The 9255-nt window shown below is 38.9% G+C and overlaps 1 pseudogene; it reads right to left on the minus strand.

The window, feature by feature from the left end:
- Positions 1–991: 991 nt before the first annotated feature.
- Positions 992–8730, minus strand: LOC123932178 (annotated as a pseudogene).
- Between the last annotated feature and the right edge of the window lie 525 nt (positions 8731–9255).

Consider the following 9255-nt stretch of genomic DNA (forward strand, 5'->3'; position numbering starts at 1 on the left):
TATGTGGCAGTCTGAATTCCTCCCGGGCGGGGATGATGGTGACTAAACTGGCCTCATGTAAGACAACAGTAAAGAGGCTGGAATTAGTCTCCCAGCCAAGCTTAGGATTCCAGAAACAGCAATCAGGTACCATCCAGCCCAAGGCAGAGGGACTGCTACACACGAGATATTTAGAGCTTCCTCTGTCTGTTCATGAGGCACGTTTCCTTTCTCCTCCTCCAACCTCTAAGCACGTGATTTCCCTCTGGGGCACTGGTGTGGACACAAAGGAAACTTTTACTGGAGACTGTGTGTTCCCAATAGACAAGGCTATAACCAAATGAATCCAGAGTGAATTACTCCTTCCTCAGAACTCTGTTGCTGCTAGAGTTCAGACATCCTGGCACCTTATCCCAACCCTGAGTTCAATTTTCCCCCAAAATCTAGGACTGAGCAATATCTCTGGATTAGATCCTTTGGATCTCCAAAATGTTGACTTATGGTGGACACACAATCCTGCCATCATTTCTTTTCAAGAACTAAGTTTTTTTTTTTAATATATAAACCTTGAGGAAGATATACCATAGCTTTATGACATATTTGCTAAACAATTGGAATCATAATTGTAAGTAAAGAGTTGTTATCGGGTCCCTCAATGTGAAGTATTTCTTAATTATCAGAAATATATTTAGATTTTTTACATTATTTTATGAGCTTGGAAAAGTAAATAGATTCTTCCCTATAGCTTCCAGAATGAACCAATTCTTGCAAATGTTGTTAGCTCAAACCCATTTCAGGCTTCTGATCCCCTGATTGCTAAGAACATAAATGTGTGTTAAAACATGTTCATTTTACAGGGTAGTAGGAAATTAATAAAATATTTATCCAATAAAATTTTGATCAGGAAACTGAGAATAAACAATTGTAGATGAGTGTTGAGTCCTATGACAATTTTCCGTGTAGTGTCTCCTTCACAACAATGCATTCAGAGCCCTTTTCATGTCTTTTTTTCTCAGGTTGTAGATAAGGGGTTCAGCATGGATGTGACCACCATTTACATTACTGAGGTGAATGCACTTGTGTGGGAGCTCTGGGGAGCTGCAGAGCTAAGGTACACTCCTAGGATTATACAATAAAATAAGGAGACAACTGAGAGGTGAGATGCACAGGTGGAAAAATGCTTTACACTTGTCCAGGGTTGATGATATTCCATGTATGGTGGAAACAATCTTAGAATAAGAGTAAAGGATCCCAGGGGAAGAAGACAAGATGGCAGAGATGTAGGAGGTGCTGTTTCACCTGTCCCCTAAAGTAAGATGATTACCTACCAAAAAATTCTGATCACCCATGAAATCAGCCTGAGCTTAGAATTATACAATTCTGGATCTCTTTGGGGGCAAAAGACACCAGTGGATGGGTAAAGCAGAGAGGGAATATCGGACTGATATAGGAAGATAAACAAAAGGGGAAGGGAGCCACCAGAAATGACCCATTGGAAAGTAATACCCAATACGAGAGTTCCCTGTGATTGGGGACCAGCATTAACTTGGAGTCCGGTTGAAAGCACTCAAAACCAGCAAAGGATCTTAAGGGGAAAATGGTGGAATTGAGCAGTAAGGTGCTAGCCAGTGCTCTCTAGGACCTGGAGAGTCTGAGCACTCTCAGCCCAGGCCAGCATAAAAAATCTCAGTGCGCTATCTCTACTTGGAACCTCTCTGGCAGTCTGGGCCTGCCCAGAAAGCCATGGCTAGTATTTCTCCTGGGTTTGGATACAAATGAGAGTTCCTGTGACCCCAAAGACCTTGACTGGGGATGCGCTTTGCAAGCGGCAGAGGGGGATTTTATGTGCTCTGAGCACCCTGAGGGGAACAGACTGAGGCTTCTCTCTGAGATGGAGGTCTGGGTGCAGTTTGCTTTCCTCTAAACCTCCATCAACCACCAAAAGCCACCACAGGGAGAAAAAAACAAACAAAAAAACACCCAGAGAACAAAAGCCTGAAAAATCGGTTGAGAAGTTCAATACATCAAATTCCATTATAACCTTTTAACCTGAACACTTTTGATACATATACCTGTGTTTTTTTTTCTTTGCTTTTCTATTTTTTAATTTTTAATTTTATTTTATTTTCATATTCACATAGAGATAAGATTCAAGGTAACCCCTTCCCCCAATCAATGCTACCTCTATATGTAAACCAGTTTTAATCCCCCTTTATCTCAGGAAAATTGAGTCATTTAACAAAGATATCAAGATACATCCAGGAAGAATGAAAATAACCTTCCTCATCCACACTTAGAATTTATAACCACCCTCCCATCTTTTTCTTCTGTTAGTGTTTCTGTGTAATTGTTTTTGTTCTGGTAGTATATAAATCTTTGACTAGGGGTTCATTTTGACAGGGTTCTTTTTTTTTTTTGTCATCTACTTTTGTAAGTCTTTTTACTTGTCTGTTTTTGTTTATGTACTTCATAAATCTTACCTTGGGGCACATTCAGGCTGGGCCTTCTCTTTTATTTTATCTTTTATTTTCCTGTCTCTCTCTCTTTTTCTTTTTTCTTTCTTTTGGGTGGGGACACTTGATTGCTCAGAAGCGTTCCAGGGTACACCTTGCCTGCACCACAGTTGATACATTCAGCTACACATCTGTTCAGCCATCTTTCACCAAAATGGCTAGGAGGACAAATGCCCAACTGAAGAAAAATTCAAACACTGGGCCCTCTCCATCAAAGCTATTGGATATGAACAAAAACAGTATGTTGGAAAGGGTATTTAGGCTAACAATTATCCAGGCAATAGCTAGGTTGGAGAAAGCCTTTGATGACAAAATGGAACTGAATAGGGCAGAAGTGAAACCCACCAGGGATGATGTTAACAGTGCTCTCAATGAGTTCCAATCTAAACTAAATTCTCTAAAAACTAGGGTAACTGAGGCAGAAGATAGAATTAGTGATCTGGAGGACAAACAGATAGAGAATAAGGATTAGGAGGAAGCTTGGAACAAACAGCTTAGAAGCCACAAAAAGAGAATTAGGGAAATAAATGATGCCATGAAACATTCCAACATCAGAATTATTGGAATACCTGAGGGGGAGGAGAAAGAAAAAAGACTAGAAGATATAGCTGGACAAATTCCCCATGAAAATTTTCACATCTGGTGAATGGAAAAAGCATTCATGTACTAGAGCAGAAAGGTTTCCCCTCAAGGTCAGAGAATATAGAAAGGCTTCAAAAACGTTCTGATTGTGAAAATCAGAATCATAATTTTAGACAGGAGCTCTTGAAAGCACCTAGGAGGAAGAGGTTCCCTATGTGCAGAGGAAAGCTCATCAGAATAATGTCAGAACTGTCCACAGAAATCTGGCAAGCCAGAAAGTGCTGGCAAGATGTATTCAGGGCACTAAATGAGAAGACAATGAAGCCAAGAATAATTTATCCAGGAATACTGACATTCAAAATGGATGGAGAGAAAAAGAGTTTCTAAGATGGGCAAGGTTTAACAGCATAGGTGACGTACTGCATGGAGCACTGGGTGTGATGCCAAAACAATGAACACTGTTATGCTGTAAATAAACAAATAAAAAAAATTTAAATTAAATAAAAAAAAGCATAGGTGACCACCAAGTCAACACTGTAAGAAACATTAAGGGGGGTTCTATAAAAGAGTAAAAAAAACAACAATATCATTGAATAGAAATATACGGAGACCATTTATAGAAACAAAGACTTCACAGGTAACATGATATAAATAAAAATGTATCTCTCAATAATCACTCTCAATGTTAATGACCTAAATGCGCACATAAAATGATACAGGGCTGCCGACTGGATAAAACAACAGGGCCCATCCATATGTTGTCTACAAGAGACCCATTTTGTTAAAATGTCTATACTGCCTAGAGCAATCTATACTTTTAATGCCATTCCGATCAAAATTCCACCAGTATTTTTCAAAGAGCTGGAGCAAATAATCCTAAAATTTGTATGGAATCAGAAGAGACCCCGGAATTGCTACGGAAATGTTGAAAAAGAAAAACAAAACTGGTGGCATCACATTACCTGATTTCAAGCTTTACTACAAAGCTGGGATCACCAACACAGCATGGTACTGGCATAAAAACAGACACATAAACCAGAGGAACAGAGTAGAGAGTCCAGATATGGACCTTCAACTCTATGGTCAAATAATCTTTGACAAAGCAGGAAAAAATATCCAGTGGAAAAAAAGACAGTCTCTTCAATAAATGGTGCTGGGAAAACTATACAGCTATATGTAGAAGAATGAAACTCGACCATTCTCTTACACTATACACAAAGATAAACTCGAAATGGACAAAAGACCTCAACGTGAGACAGGAATCCATCAGAATCCTAGAGGAGAACATAGGCAGTAACCTTTTCGATATCAGCCACAGCAACTTCTTTCAAGATATGTCTCCAAAGGCAAAGGAAACAAAAGCAAAAATGAACTTTTGGGACATCATCAACAGACCCATTTTGAACCTAAGGATACATCCAGACTGAAAGTGAAGGGATGGAGAAGCATCTTTCATGCCAATGGGCCTCAAAAGAAGGCTGGGGAAGTGATTCTCATATCAGATAAATTAGATTTTAAACTAAAGACTATAGTCAGAGATACAGAAGGACACTACAGAATTCTTAAAGGGACTACCACCAAGATGATTTAAGAACTGTAAATATTGATGCTCCAATATGGGAGCAGCCAATTACATAAGAAAACTGTTAATCAAGATAAAGAGTCATATTGATATGAATACATTAATAGGAAGGGATCTTAACATGTCACTCTCAGTAATATACAGATTATCCAAGCAGAAAATCAATAAAGAAACAAGAGCATTGAATGACACATTGGACCAGATGACCCCATGGATATATACAGAACATTCCACCCCCCCCAAAATACTCATTCTTCTTGAGTGCACATGGAACCTTCTCCAGAATAGACCACATACTGGGTCACAAATCAAGACTCAAATGATACCAAAAGATTGACATTATTCCCTGCATATTCTCAGATCACAATGCTTTGAAACTGGATCTCAACCACAAGGAAAAGTTTGGAAGGAATTCAAACACCTGGGAGCTAAAGACCACCTTGCTTAAGAATGCTTGGATCAACCAGGAGATCAAAGAAGAACTTAAACAATTCATGGAAACCAATGAGAATGAAGACATTTCAGTCCAAATCCTATGGGATACAGAAAAGGAGGTCCTAAGGGGGAAATACATAGCCATCCCAGCCTCCCTCAAAAAAACTGAAAAATCCAGAAAACATCAGCTATCTCTACACCTTAAAGAACTGGAGAATCAACAACAAGTCAAACCAACTCCACACACAAGAAGGGAAATAATCGAGATTAGAGCAGAGATCAATGAGATAGAAACTAGAGATACAGTAGAATGCATCAATGAAACTAGAAGCTATTTTTCTAAAAAAATAATAAGATTGATAAACCATTGGCCACACTAATCCAAAAGAAAAGAGAGAAAGCCCAAATTAATAAAATTATGAATGAAAAGGGAGAGATCACAACTAACACCATGGTAATAGAAACAATCATCAGAAATTATTATCAACAGTTAGATGTCAATAAGTTAAGCAACCTAGATGAAATGGATGCATTACTGGAAAAGTATAACCTTCCAAAACTGAACTAGGAAGAAACTGACAACCTGAACAGACCAATATCTAGTAAAAAGAATGAAGCAGTGATCCAAAACCTCCCAAAAAACTAGAGCCCAGGACCTGACGGATTCCCTGGGGAATTCTACCAAACTTTCAAAGAAGAAATAACACCGATTCTCCTGAAACTGTTTCAAAAATTGAAGCAGAAAAGAAGTTTTCCAGACTCTTTTTATGAAGCCAGCATTACCCTGATCCCCAAACCAGCCAAAGACCACATCAAAAAGGAGAATTTCAAACCAATATCACTGATGAATATGGATGCTAAGATTCTCAACGAGATCCTAGCAAATAGGATCCAACAGCACATTAAAAATATAATCCACCATGACCAGGTGGGATTCATCCCTGGGTTACAAGGATTGCTCAACATTCACAAATCAATCAAATGTGATAGAAGAAATCAACAAGAGAAGACAGAAGAACTACATGGTCCTCTCAATGAATGCAGAAAAAGCATTTGACAAAATCCAGCATCCGTTCCTGATTAAAATGCTTCTATGCATAGGGATAGAGGGAACATTCCTGAACTTCATAATATATATCTATTAAAGACCCACAGCAAATATCATCCTCAATGGGAAAATGCTCACAGCCTTCCCATTGAGATCAGGAACATGGCAAGGATGTCCACTCTCACCACTCTTCTTCCACAGAGTATTAGAAATCCTAGCAACAGCAATCAGACAGCAAAAATAAATAAAATGTATTCAAAATGGCAATGAAGACGTCAAACTCTCTCTCTTCGCAGATGACTTGATTCTTTATATGGAAAACCCCAAAGACTCCACCCCAAACTACTAGAACTCATACAGCAATTCAGTAATGTGGCAGTATACAAAGTCAATATACAGAAACCAGTGGCTTTCTTATACACTAACAGTGAAAACACAGAAAAGGAAATTAGAGAATCAATTCCATTTACTATAGTACCAAGAACCATGAGATACCTGGAAGTAAACCTAACCAAAGAGGTAAAGGATCTGTACTTGAGGAACTACAGAACACTCATGAAAGAAATTGAAGAAGACACAAAAAGATGGAAGACCATTCCATGCTCATGAGTCAGAAAATTAAGTATTGTTAAAATGTCTGTACTACCTAGAGCAATCTATACTTTCAATGCTCTTCATAAAAATTCCATGGGCATTTTTCAAAGAGCTGGGGTAAAGAATCCTAAAATTTGTATGGAATCAGAAGAGCCCCCAAATTGCTAAGGAAATGTTGAAAAAGAAAAACAAAATTGGTGGCATATTATTGCCTGATGTCAAGCTTTACTACAAAGCTGGGATCACCAAGACAGCATGGTACTGGCAAAAAAACAGACACAAAGACCAGTGGAACAGAGCAGAGAGCCAAGATATGGACTCTCAACTCTATGGTCAAATAATCTTCAACAAAGCAGGAAAAAAATTTACAGTGGAAAAAAGGCAGTCTCTTCTATAAATGGTGCTGGGAAACATGGACAGATATGTGTAGAAGAATGAAACTCGACTTTTTCTCACACCATACACAAAGATAAACTCAACATTGGTAGAAGACCTCAATGCGAGGCAGGAATTCATCAGAATCACAGAGGAGATCATAGGCAGTAATCTCTTCTATATCAGCCACAGGAACTTCTTTCAAAATATGTCTCCAAAGGCTAAGGAAACAAAAGCAAAATTGAATTTTGGGACTTCATCAAGATCAAAAGCTTCTGCACAGCAAAGGAAACAGTCAACAAAACAAAGAGGCAACCTATGGAATGGGAGAAGACATTTGCAAATGACAGTACAGACAAAAGGCTGGTATCCAGGATCTATAAAGAACTCTTCAAACTCAACCCACACAAAACAGATAATCATGTAAAAAAAATGGGCAGAAAATATGAACAGACATTTCTCCAAAGAAGATACACAAATGGCTAACAGACACATGCAAAAATGTTCATCATCACTAGCCATCAGGGAGATTCAAGTTAAAACCATGTTGAGATACCACCTTACATCAGTTCAAATGACCAAAATTAACAGTACAAGAAACAATGTGTGTTGGAGAGGATGTGGAGAAAGGGCAATCCTCTTACACTGTTGGTGGGAATGCAAGTTGGTGCGGCCACTTTGGAAAATAGTGTGGAGATTCCTCAAGAAAATAAAAATAGAGCTTCCCTATGATCCTGCAATTGCACTACTGGGTATTTACCAGAAAGATACAGATGTAGTGCAAAGATATGTACCCCAATGTTCTAGTACCAATGGCCACAGTCGCCAACCTGTGGAAAGAACGAAGATGCCCTACAATGGATGAATGGATAAAGAAGATGTGATCCATATACACTATGAAGTACTGTGCCTCCATCAGAAAGGATGAATACCCAACTTTTATATCAACATGGACGAGACTGGAAGAGTGCTGAGTGAAATAAATCAAGCAGAGAGAGTAAATTATTATATGGTTTCATTATTTTGTGGAGAATAAGAAATAACACGGAGGACATGGGGAGATGGAGAGAAGGGAGTTGGGGGAAATTGGTGGGGGGAGAGGAACTATAGTGACTATGGACTCTGAAAAACAATCTGAGGGTTTTGAAGGGCTGGGGGTGGAAGGTTGGGTGAGCCTGGTGGAGGGTGTTATGGAGAGCATGTATTGCATCGAACAGTGGGTGTGGTGCATAAACAATGAATTCTGGTACACTGAAAATAAATTTGAAAAATAAACAATCAAAACAAACAAACAAACAATAAAGAAATAGCCATGCCATCAAAAAAAAAATCAGGATCCCAGCATAAGGCCCACCACCCTGCAGGACAGCTGCAAAATACGTCACCACACTATTCAGAATGGTATCAGAACAGGAAAGTTGGCTCATCTGATTGAGTTCACAAAAAAAGTGGGCATTTGGAAGTGTGTACAGAAGGACAATCACAACATCATTAAACTTTAACAAGGAATTCAGGATACAGATGATCCAGTATACCAGAACCACCAGTCCATAGAGCTGGGGATTTATGATTACTGTGTAGTGCAGGGAGTGACAAATGGCCAGAAACCAATCATAGACCATCACACTCAGAGTAAAGAAGTCTGAAACAACATAGAGTATGAGGAAATAAATCTTGTGATGCAACTGATGTAGGTTATAACTTTGTTCTGTGTCTGTGTATTCACCAGCATCTTGGGGATGGTGGTGGAAGTGAAGCAGATATCTACTATGGACAGGTTGGAGAGGAAGAATTACATGGGGCTGTGAAGATAGGAGTCTGAACTGACAGCCAGGATGATGATCAGGTTTCCAAACACAGTGTTCAGGTACATGAAGAGGAAAAGCCCAAATATGAGAGGCTGCTGCTCTGGGTCTTCTGATAATCTGAGAAGAAGGAAGTCTGAAATTTGTGTATCATTGCCTGGTCCCATTTGGTGGAGGTGAGTTCAAGGAATGAAGCAAATAGAATGACTTATTCTCATATATACATGTATTAGTCGCAGATTTCAAATGTTACTTTTTATATTTTGTAGTCTGGAAATTCATCTCAATACGTTGTACGTGGATATGGTCCCTTTCAGTGAATCTCTTTTATCAGCAGAGTGA

The sequence above is a fragment of the Meles meles genome, chromosome 20 (genome assembly GCF_922984935.1).
Source record: "Meles meles chromosome 20, mMelMel3.1 paternal haplotype, whole genome shotgun sequence".
Lineage (NCBI taxonomy): Eukaryota > Metazoa > Chordata > Mammalia > Carnivora > Mustelidae > Meles > Meles meles.